We start from the raw sequence: 12,293 nt of genomic DNA, 5'->3' as shown, positions 1-12,293 counted from the left end.
GACTTGGTGCCTTTCATGTATGTACCAATAAGACCTGTAGCAGAAACCTTAGAAGTTAATGAATAAGACAGGGAGATTTAGAGATTTGGGCATATAATTACTATAGCAACATGTGCTCTTTCTTGCACTACACCATGAGATCTGCTATTAGGCATGCTGCAGTAAACCAAATAAATCACAGGTCACAGAATATAGCAATAAATCCTGCCCACATTAAATTGCAAAGTAATTAAAGCTGGTATGGTATTTACATTTCAAATTCATTAATAACATCAGAAAAAATTCTGATTACAAGTATACCCAAAGCAGCCTCTGTAGCGTGTCTTCATCTACTAACAAGTGGCCCTGATTTTTACAACAAGGCAAGGCAGACAAAGGTTTTTAGATACATAAACATGCAGCAGGCTCTTCCTAAAGCTTTATAAAAGTTCCTTGATTGGTTAGATACCTAATTGATACCTGTTAGTGAAATAATCATACACTCAACATCCACTCTCCAAAAGCCTAAAATAGGCACTTTCATCTAATTAAGTTTTTGTAGAACACCAGAGAGTACTATTTAAACTGGTTATTGGCAACTTGATTTTTCATCTCTCAGTTCCACCTCCACCCAGGGTCAATGCAACAAACAAAAGGAAAACCAGGTGTAGCCCTTAGTGCTACTGTACATGTGTCGTTCAAGGGCCTGAGTGATGCCAGACCTCACTTCTGCTGTGCCTTGCAAATAGAAAATCTCTATCTCCAAAAATCTTCCACGCCAGAATCTTTCATTTGTGCTGAAACAAGAAAGGAAAAAAAAAAAAAAAAAAAAAAAAAAAATTCACTCCTACAAAACCTGACAAGACAATAGTGAAATATTCATTATTATCCGTGACTTAGAGGGCAAGTCAAGCCTTCAGTCATCCTTGTCTTAACATACTCTTCCTACAGATAGTGAACAGTTTTCATCCTATTTCAGAGTTAAGCATCTACTACAGCTGATACTTTGAAACTAAACTCAAGCTTTCATTACACATGCAGTAGATTTTATTATTCCATTGCTTTCCATGTTGGTCACCTGGCAGTAGTTATGTATCCTCCTCAGATATCGGGATACAGCAATTAGATATCCTATGTCTGACATTTATATTTCTCAATCCTGTGCTTGCACTCGGTGCAGTGATTCCCAGTACATCACAAGCCCCTTTTAAAGAGCAGCTGACACCTCCCAGCAACCCATGAAAAATGTCCTATTTTGAAACAATTTTGCCTCTGCATGATGTATGTTCTGTTTTTTCTTTCCCCTCGCTCTTCATTACTGACAACATTTGCATGAAAAATAGCATCTTCCTTCTTCAAAAAGTTCATCCACTCCTGCTGCTGCTATTTTTATTTTTTTTCTTTGCACTTGAACTCATAATCCTCTCTTTGTGTAGCTACAGCAGGATGCTGTGAAAATGACTGTGGCATCAGCAAAGAGAGGAAAATGTAGCTGCTGATGAGTTCTCAGGAGGAAGGCAGGGTGCCAGCACTGCCCCTGGTAATCAGCGCAGAAATCAAATGGGCAGTTGCCGAGATCTAAAATTTTGCCACCCTCAGTAGCAGTTCTCTGAATGTCAGTGCTCACGGCTGTAAACCAGGCTGGAATTCCTGGAGACGTGCAGCGCATCCATCTCCACAGTGTCACATGCAACCCAGAATAAGAGAACCTCTGTCCCTTCTCCCTGGCACCTCACTCACAGGGACGGCACAGATCACCAGTGTCTCTGGAGATGCCACTCCTCAGTCACATACAAGCAGGCACTATCATGGGTGTGTGAGACAACACCTTTTCTTCAGCACCCTTGCTCAAATCCATTCAGGAGACTGTTGAAGCATTTTTCTAACCCGTTGCTTTTTATTCTGCAGAAGTGACTGTTGCCTCTCACCCCTTTCCTCACTGTGCTACGGGCCACCTGGTACTGATGCAAACACCTTTCTCCCATGCTGAACCTCACCCTCCGAAGGGACCACCTGTAAAACCACCCCAGAGCCCCATTCACTCCTCCCAGCCCATTTTTTTAATTTGTCTGTGACAGCAAATATCTTAACAACAAGCAAGTAGCTACCACTGCCTGCTATGACCCTGTTTCCCCTGCACTATTAGCACTACATCCATCAGTTGTTGCCTGACCTAGACTGTGTCTTCTTTCGAGCAATCACCATCTTTTTGTTCACTGGGATTCTGGTGCACGAATAATGCTACAGCTTGCTCTGGCACCAGAAACAGTGCACATAAATAATAAGCAGGAATGAAATATGAAAAGCACAGGCATATGTTCATTTCACTCATCTCCCACTGTTTTTGCTGGCCTTTAATCCCTAAACATCAAGCCAAACAATGAAATTATGTTTATGGTGAAATAAGATCTATGGGACTCAGTCCAGTCATTTTTCCTTCTGTAAAACTAATACACAAAAGTGTTTCTAGCGTAGAGCTGAAGCATTCAACTTCCTAGCAAGAATTTTTTTTCTGCAAGGACACAGCCAATGAAATTTACCCCATCATAGAGGGAGCAAGAACCACCTACATGCAGGAAAAAATTAACCCAGAGCAATTTAAGTGGTACACAGATCTTGCGCTGGCCCTCAGTGGGGGCTGAATTTCTCCCACCATGCCCATTCCCACGCCAAGATACAAAGCATGTTGCTATCAAAGTGCCTGCCCCAGAGCATCACTGCAGCCATCAAATTGCTATTCTCTACTTTCCTTTTCCAGGATGCAATTACTCAGATTGCATTATGGCTCCAGAACAAAGTGGGGGGAAAAAGTCAACAGGAGCTACTGCATGCTGTAAATCCTCAAAAGACGCCCTTGTCAGTCACACTGTGCCTTTTCCTTTCTTAGGAGGAGTTCACTGCCTACTACCATGTTTTCTGTCACTCCCACCTTCTTATCAGGATTACTATAATTGTTTGATTATTCCTTTCTATGCAGTGGACAAAAACATCAATCATTTTAACCAAATGTTTTAGGAAGTTAAGTTTAGCTTTCAAGAGGTGGCTATTTCCATGAAATATGTTATTATTCATAATGGCTTTAAACAGAATCTGTTTTCCCCAAACGCCTGAACACAAGTTGAGAGCTCTTTCATCTTCTGGTGTTCACCCATTTTATTTTTTTATACACATGGTGGGCTCTATTCATCCAGGCAGCTCTGTAAAATACAAAGGATCCATATACAATGAACCTGATTTACTGAGCAAGCATAGTCTCCTCAAATCCAGCAATATATAAACAGCAAAGGTGGAAGGGAGAGGAGAGCAGCGGCTGAAAGCCAGACACCAGAAAAAGGTAAAATACTGCAAATGAAGAGAAGAAATGGGGGAAAGCCATAGGTCCAAGCATCTCTGTGTGAAGTAATTATGCCTGTGAATTAACAAAGCAATAAAGCAATCACGTGCCTAAGAGATGAACTCTGTCTTTTTCTCTTAGGGTGAGGCATAATTTCTGTAGTCATAAAATTGACAGTGATGCAGCAAATGCATCCTGCACCATGGGGCTCCAGTTCAGCCAGGCCATTTTACTTCGCTCCGCACAACCATTTTGCAGCTGGACAGACTGAGGCTACAGGTCCCTGAGCAACCCAGACACGAGTGCAAGGGTTAGCACAAGCCCAGACACGAGTGCAAGGGTAAGCACAAGCCACATGAAGGAGCATCCCAGCAGGCAGAGAACCAACACACTTGTCACAGCCTGGCGAGCACAGTCAGCTCTTGGGAACTGATAAAATTCCAGTTACTTTAACAAAACCAGCTTGCGTAGTGGGAGACAAGACTCCAGCTCTGCCCATGCCTTCCCGCTAAAGTTTTCCTTTCACTGGTTATTAATGCAATAAACACAAAGGCAGAACAGATACTTTAAGGAAAATCAATGTTTTTAAGATAAAACATCAATGTAATTCTAACAGCCTGAGTCAACTGCCTATAGTAAATTAAGTTTAAAATTTTAACAAACTGTCATGTAAAACTGGTGGTGTCTGACAAATTGAATTACGATAGTAATACATCACTCACAAAAGTATTATTGATAGTGACAGGAAGATATTGAATTTAAATTATTCATTTTTATTGATTAAACAGTATGTCTTCACCAAGAATGGGGCAAAACACCTGACAAACATTTGAGATTCATATTTTAGCTCCTAGAATAAATAGCTGTCAATCCACCCATGCTGGGATTTTGCGTATTCCCTTGCAGTGGATCAAGTCAGCATTATAGCTTCACGCGTGAAGAAATATTCACCCACGTTTCTTGCAGCAAACACCAGGCTGCAAAACACACTTTCACCTTCCAGAGACCATTTTAAAAGCTGTTTCTGCGAAGATGCATGGGCTGGTGTCTACCAGCAAACAGATCTTCCCCCACCCTGCAATTCAGGGCAGGCATCTGACACAGGTGGGGCACCTCAGTTCAGCATCAGCAACAAGATGCCACCCCCTGCCACTAATTCCCTTGGTCCAGTACTAATAAGGACATTCCAGCTGAAAACTGGACCTGTGAGTCATTCAACAAAACCAGTCTGAACTTCATTCCCTGCCAGGAGCAGTGAGATCCCAAACAAAATGAAAGGAGTAATTGCTTTCTGAGCTGGAAGACTGATCCGAGCCAAACAGAGAATACTGACCCTCAGCAGCTCTAACACATGTACACTGAGAAGAAAAATAATCAGGGAACAGAAAGCCAGGTCGGCTTCAATAACCAACATGCACTTCTTCCTCTCAAACTATTACCTGTGAAAAGTCCTGGGGACTGTTATTTCATTTAAGCTCCCTAGTTTCCTTGGCCAACTTCTGTCTTTTGAGGTTTTTACTACGATGGCACTGAACATCATCCATATAATGGGAAAAGAAATCTATGTCAGCAAAGGAGGTGGAAGCAACAGAACTTCACCCAGCCCAAAAATCAAGCAACAATCTCATATGGGAAGGAGGCCTCTCACATCCGAACATGTGTCTTCTATAATTTTTAGAGACTTTTAGCTATGATATATTTCACATGCCCATAAAATCCCAAGCTTCCCCCTACTATAAGAGAGGGAACGTCAGGCTGAGAGTTTGAATGTGTTTGTGCTGTTAGTATTTTCTCTTATCTGCACAGTCTAAAGGGCTGAAGGAAAATAAATCAACATACATATACATCTGGGTGGTCTTCATGCATGATGAAGGATTGCAGAGCTGGTGGGTGCACAGTCTTGAGCTTCCTGTAGGAACTCACTCTCACATCAGAGCATGGGGAATGAAAGCACCTTATCACATATATGTACTGAGTAACTTACTCATGGGCTGTGCACATCATCAACAAATACATGACTAAATGTCAGATAAAGCTTTCATCATCATAACTCATTTTCAGTGGATTCGTAAGAGAGCTTGAAGTTGTATTGCCTTTGTTTATGTCCCAATGTAATAATACAATCCTATAATGCCACACTTTGGGCTGAATAATCTTACTTTGCTATATATGTGACTAGTTTTCTCTTTAAAACATTAGATTTGAGTCCTCACAGCTTGAGCACACATTGTTATCAACAATATTATCATAAGATTAGCCAGCCTTTAAAAAGAAATTCTATTATTATTCCAGACTGTCAACATTTGAGTGCAAGTGCCAATGAAGAGAAGAGTTTGCACTTTCACACATTTAGGATTTCAAGCTATGATCAGTATTAGCTTTCTGGTAAGCCAACATAGCAAACTGCTCTCTGCACATTGCACGTGGTGGGGCCCAAGGCACAAGCAATTCATTAGCTGGTACCAGGACACACAGCCCAACATGGCCAAAAAATGTCTGGGAGACCAGTTTTACCATTAGCCATTGGTTCTTCCTAAGTTTAAAGTTAATGTTTAATTTTGTCTTTAAATACTTTTGAAGGTATTCACTCCTGTTTGAATTGTCAAGAAGGAATAGAAATGTATAGCAACAGCTATGTGTCAACAAAATGTTTCACTGGAGCATTAATACAAGAGCAGCACACTCTATTCTTTTCCCTGGTCTGCAAAACAAGATAGAAGTAAATAAGTTTATATTAAAGAAAAGCTCCACAAATTTAACAATCAAATTTGGTTAGATACGAGGCTGATATAAGGGTTTGGGGCTTTTTTCAGAAAAAAAAAACTCTGCACCTGCCTCCAGTTGACATTTATATTTCTTTTACATGAAGGAAAAGTGTCTTTTGGTACAAGAAAGTTCAGACTACTACCCAGATTATTTCTGTCTCCTTGAAATAAAAAGGAATTTCTTTTATATACTTGACCTTTGATAAACTACTATACAATAAATCCTTTTCATTTCCCGCTCCCTGCTGAATGTGTATTTGGGCCAGTGTAAATACAGCACCCTTCAGCAGCTCTGAGAAACTTCAACAAGAGACCATGGAAAATTAGTTTGTTCCTAGCATTACTATGCCCTTGTTTAAAAGCCCTCTATGATCCATCAGAAAAAATACATCAAATAAAGAACCTCAATGTTTAAATGATTCACAGCCACTCTACCAAAAAGCAATGAGTCCAAGATGCTTCAACACCTCTTAACACCTTAACATCCGGTTTAAATGTCCACTTCTTAAAAGTCCTACTTTTAACGCATTTCAACTATTCAACAGAAAGATTCTGAACCATGAAATCAAGTGGAACTTCCCAGTCCTAATCTCCTACCAATATTTCACAAATCATCTCCTTCATACCAAATACACAGTGAAAACCTAATAGGAAAGGCTTTGGATCAATACCCAAAGGTCTACAACACTGGAATAAAAACTGGGACAAGATTTCTGGATACCTATTTAAATCCAGAGGCTAAACCCTCTATTTTGTGGGAAACACTGAATGAAATCTGGGTCACTGACTTCCAGCCACTGCAGATTCTGATCAGCGAGACTCTCCTATTAGCAAGAACTCACCACTTACACCACTGAGTTATACCATCATGTTGGTCATGGCAGAACAATTGGCTCAGGAAACCTAAGAATGGACAGATAAGATGTTTCTCTGCTAAAACAGGTGAATAGGAGTGTTTGTAACTGCCAAGAAGGCTGAGCAAAATACAAGAGATTTGTCAGGAAAGCAAAAAAGTTGCATCCCATTCCTTCAACTGAGAGAAATCTTTTCTATTTCCACATCAAAAAAATTCCAGGCATTTCTGAATGCTGACAAACATGATAAACAATCTAATCATGTTGATAACCCCCCTTTTATTTCCTACCTAACCCAGAACTGTCTTGTGCCAAGTCTCCCCCACTCTTATAAGAAAACAAAGTCAGCGAGCCCTTCCTCTGCAAGACTGCTTTGTTACCTGCTAGTTAGTATTCCCTGAATCTTTATATTTCAATGAAAAAAAAATAATTTCAGGGAAGAGACTACAGGAACATTTTTAAACCATTTTAGATAATTTTCTTAATTATTCAACAAACTCTGCTTCTCTTGTTTAGCTTTACTGTTCTGCACATCTGTCTTATTATTCAGCGATCAATGCTACAAATAAAAGCAGCTCTCCGGATACTCAGGAAGCAAGTCCTATGCAGACAACCACAATTAAAAAGCTATAAACCTGGGTACAGCTCTCAGATGCAGAAGTGTCCAGCTGAAAACATCCATATAGCCCAGCTACATCAGTGTGCCTCTAATTATATCATCACACACAAAATTTCAGAAAGGATTCACTTTATCTTGAGTTCAGGTAAATGAATAATGCAACCTGTTCAGCACTGACTGTGATTATTTCTGTGCTGCTCCTCCTATGCACTATATGCTGTCCAGCCTCTGTAATAAGTGAGTCACATAGTTTGGGCAGTTTGTATACTAGTAACTGCTCTAAATTGAGGCAGAAAAAGTTACAGTATATGACTTTGGAATGCAAATACCTAGCAGCACCAAGACTGTGTAGTCCTAACACCAGCTTTCTGTTTTGCTTTAATCTCTCTACCTTACCAGCTCAAGATTCCTTAGTGTCATCTGTTATTTCTACAGTTTTTATTTTTCCCAGTGATAAAAGACTCCATCACACAGAGCTATTTCCTAGACAGCAGCAGATGCTCTGTCTTGCACTATGTGCTCTCTGCAAAGTCACTGAGAGCTGCAGGTCTCTGTGCCAATTGGGGCTTTACCTTCACTGCCAAAACCCAGCACTGCTTTAATGCAGCATAACTCCACTCTGGTGGAGACCCGGCACTGTCCTTTCATCGCAAGGAGAGCTGCAGGGAGGCAAATACTGCACTGACCTCTCCCAGTGAAGACCAGCCCCACCGTGTCTCCATTTGGATTTACAGCAGAACAGCCAATGCACACAGAGCTTGTGCAGGGCACAGGTGAAGGAGGCAGCTGCCGGGATGCTGCCTGTAGGAAAGGACAGCCTATTTGCTTTGCATTTGCCAAAAAAGACCGAGATGGACTATTTCCAACCTCTACAGCCCACTGCTCTGTGAGCATAGCTCTGCCCTGCTACAGCCACTGCTTCCTACTCCCAGCCCTTGGGACCCTTCTCACTAGGGTCTGATTCCACTTTTCTGTGCCAGCCCTACACCATTTCTTTTCCTTCCCTTCTCCTCCTTTCATTTCTATCTGTGGTCCCTTCTCCAGCAAGCTGGAAACACAAGAGGGGACTAGGGAAGAACACTACTTCTGCTGAAGATGGAGGGCTGGAGGTAGGGGAACACAAAGCAGGATTTCTGCATGTCCCAGAATGAGATGGGAGAATCCCAATGTGGGAAGAAGGGAAGAGAGACTCCCTAACTCAAGCCCTGAAAAAACCTAACCCCCCATAGCACCTTGTTCTTATACAGAACCTATGGCCAGGAAACCATGAGACAGTCGTGCTTGCACTGCGCTGACAGCAAGCACAGCCACACCAACACCTTTTCTGACAGTGAAAACATAGCTACTGCTATCCTTATTTAGAAGCATACATGTAAGGATTGTGACTGCAAAGTACCAGCAGTAAATGACTTGCCAACCTTTGCTCTGTGTGTGCCAGAAGCAGTGCTGGGACCTGATTTCAGGAGCCCCAAGCACCAGCTACGGACTTCAGGGAACAGGCAGTGCCCTCTCCTCTGCCTGCGGCAGGGCCAGCAGGAGCTGTGTCTGCACATGGGAGGCTGGATTTACCAGTGCACAGAACTGAGGAACAGGGTTTGCTTTATTTATCTTTCATCCTTGACACCTGTGCTACAAAGCTATATATTTCACCTGTACGGTAAATGCAACATGAAATTCAAATTGCCATCAGCAGCCTGAGCTGATGAAGTTGGCAAGGGCCCTTGTGCCAAACTGAGGATAAGAGACAGTAACCCACAGCCTCACCCCAGCCATGCTGACCCTACAGCACACCTCTAAAACAACTGCAGTGTTCAGTTTTGAAGCTGGCACAGAGGAGTGGAGCAGACCAAACCACTTCCCTGCTGAGGCTGCAACAGCAGCACTTTTTAGTCCCATGAATGCTGCCTTTAGGGCTTCAGATTCAACTCTGCACAAAAACAACAAGAAAATCTTGTAATTTAGGTAAATAGAAAAGTGGCTTTGCCTGAGTACAAACAAAACTCAATATTCTCTGGTGTTCTGGCCACATGCTGAGTTTTGGCGATTATTAGCTGGGAAAGTTCATTTTGGAAGATAAAATTTCTGGAGATTCATCCTATTGTTTCAAAAGGATCATATGAAATTGCTCTTGATTCCACACAAAACTAAAGACAAGGGAATAGCAGGCACTGCTGAGAAAACCAAATGACAGCTCATCTACTTAGAACAAATTCTCATTGCTGATGGAAGTACTCATGAATTTAGCCAAAATTTATTTGCAAATAATGTCTATTTCTGAGGTTGTAGTGTTCACCATAATTTCTCTTAATTATTTCTGACACATTCCATATAATTTTTGGCCCCTAATGACACTGGGAAATCAACTCTGAGTCTTCTTTAAAGAAAACATGCCAAGCAACAGAATTAAATGCTGCACGCTTGTATTACAGCATCCAGACAGCTGAAGTAATCATCCCAGTGCATGCAATGATATGGTGGGAATAAAACTCATATAAACGTCTACGAGGGATGAAGGCACCCTGAGGCAGATTTTGCTCTCTCCAATGTCCTTGTCTAAACAACCAAGGGAGCTCCTGAACTTCCAAGAAGCTTAATCAGCCCATGCTGATAGAAAGCCAGTCCTAGCATGGCTTGCATGAGGGACTTCCAGAAAGGAACTGAAACAAACCCCTCTCTTCAAGGAACTCTTACGCCAAAAAATCTGTCAGTCTGGAGGTGTATGAAGGGTCCAGCTGGCCCAGAATAGGAACAAAATGCCGAGCCTCATTCACCCTTTCCCCCATTATTTGCCCACACTCCCTACAACAGTGGCTCCGTACAGTATTTTTTGACCTGTGCTAGAATTCTCTTAACACAATCAGTAGCTTCAGATAGGAGCATCCATGATGTACTTTGGAAAGTTAATGAAATCTGCCCACCAGAAAGGCTGTGAAATTGTTGTCCTTCAGCTGTGTCATATTTACTCTCCAGGGCTATTTCCTTTTCAAAGCAGTGTGTGGGCAGGAATAGCTTTCCTTCTTGTGGCAGGTGCACGTACAAACTTACAATCCATCGGCAAATTTATAACAGGGATTTGGTACCAGAAGATAGAAACTGGAAATTAACTCTTACTGCCTTCAAATCCACTAAATTCCTGTCTGCTCCTTTAGGTCTCTAAATCTTCTAATGATATGCCCCTGCAGGCCAGCCTGGGTGGGACACCAAGGTCTCTGCTGGGAAAAAAAAAAAAAAAAATAAAAGGGTGTTTCTTAAGCAGGCTTTCTTCAAAGAGACAGTTAGTCTCCTGAACAGGTCTCACATTTCACTAGAGCTTAACACCAGCTGGGCAGCTTCTTTTAAAATCCATTCCTTCCCACAGAGTGTGGTGGAAACATGACCAGGCAAAGGGTGAGACCCTAAAATAGACTATCTCTTCGCACTGATTTTAATTCAGACTGTTCAGTCTGACTGTCTTATCTCCCTGTTTTATCTCCAACCTGCAAACATTTCCACAGGCAGATTTGTATGCACATAGATATCTGGGGAATAGTTGTTCTTCAGACACATCTGAATGAAAACAAGGCAATATTATGCACAGATCAGAGACTCTGCAGCTCATCAGCACCTATTATCACTAAGTAGGAAACTGCAGACAGACAGACACACAGATGCAGCTACTCCATCAGGACGAGGGTGCTGCTGTGCAAGGGCCACACAACCATGCCTGTGAAGGTAACCCATTCCAGGTACCATGTGCTGTACACCGTAAGGGGACACACGGTGAGTGGCTGGAGCAGATCAAAGATGGGTACAATGTAAATGCAACCATTATATCCATAGGTATAGACAGCTGCCATGGAAGAACAGCTGTTTCATAAGCATCACAGCACAATCTCATAAAAAATTCACCGTTTTTTTTTTTCTTAAAATACCCTTCTCTATTTTTTTTAAATGGCAATCTTGCTGAAGAAGCAAATCCTGTGATACCAGGCAGAGCAGTCTAGCGGTCTGCTAGCAGGATTGCAGTACCAGTACTAATGTGTTCTGAATAGTCTAAGGAAATCCTTTATTCATCAACTCACCACTTTATATAGGTTTCTACAAATAATTTTATCAACTAATAAATGACTTGTGAAGAAGCTATAACTAATGAAAAGGGCTAAATTCACAGAATGTTATGAATTGAACCGATAGCACACTCAACAAGTGTTGGCCTCATTAAAGATGGTTCCAAACACTGTCATAGAATCATAGAATTGTTTAGGTTGGAAAAGACCCTTAAAATGATCAAGTCCAACCGTTAACCTAACACTGCCAAGTCCACCACCAAACCATGTCCCTAAGCACTACATCTGCTTCAAATACCTCCAGGGATGGTGACTCAACCACTTCCTTAGGCAGCCTGTTCCAATGCTTGACAACCCTTTTGGTGAAGAAGTATTTCCTAATATCAAATCAAAACATTCCTCGGCACAACCTGAGGCCTTTTCCTCTTGTCCTATCACTTATAGCTTGGGAGAAGAGACAGACACCCACCTCACTACAACCTCCTTTCAGGTAGTTGTAGAGAGCAACAAAGTCTCCCCTGAACCTCCTTTTCTCCAAGCCAAACCAACCCAGTTCCCTCAGCCACTCCATATAAGACTTGCTCTCTAGACCCTTCACCAGCTTTGTTGCCCTTCTTTGGACATGCTCCAGCACCTCAATGTCTTTCCTGTAGTGAGGGGCTCAAAACTGAACACAGCACTCAAGGTGTAGCCTCA

The sequence above is a fragment of the Tyto alba genome, unplaced genomic scaffold, assembly GCF_018691265.1.
Source record: "Tyto alba isolate M040663 unplaced genomic scaffold, T.alba_DEE_v4.0 Super-Scaffold_5, whole genome shotgun sequence".
Classification (NCBI taxonomy): Eukaryota; Metazoa; Chordata; class Aves; order Strigiformes; family Tytonidae; genus Tyto; species Tyto alba.
This window is presented reverse-complemented; position numbering follows the sequence as displayed.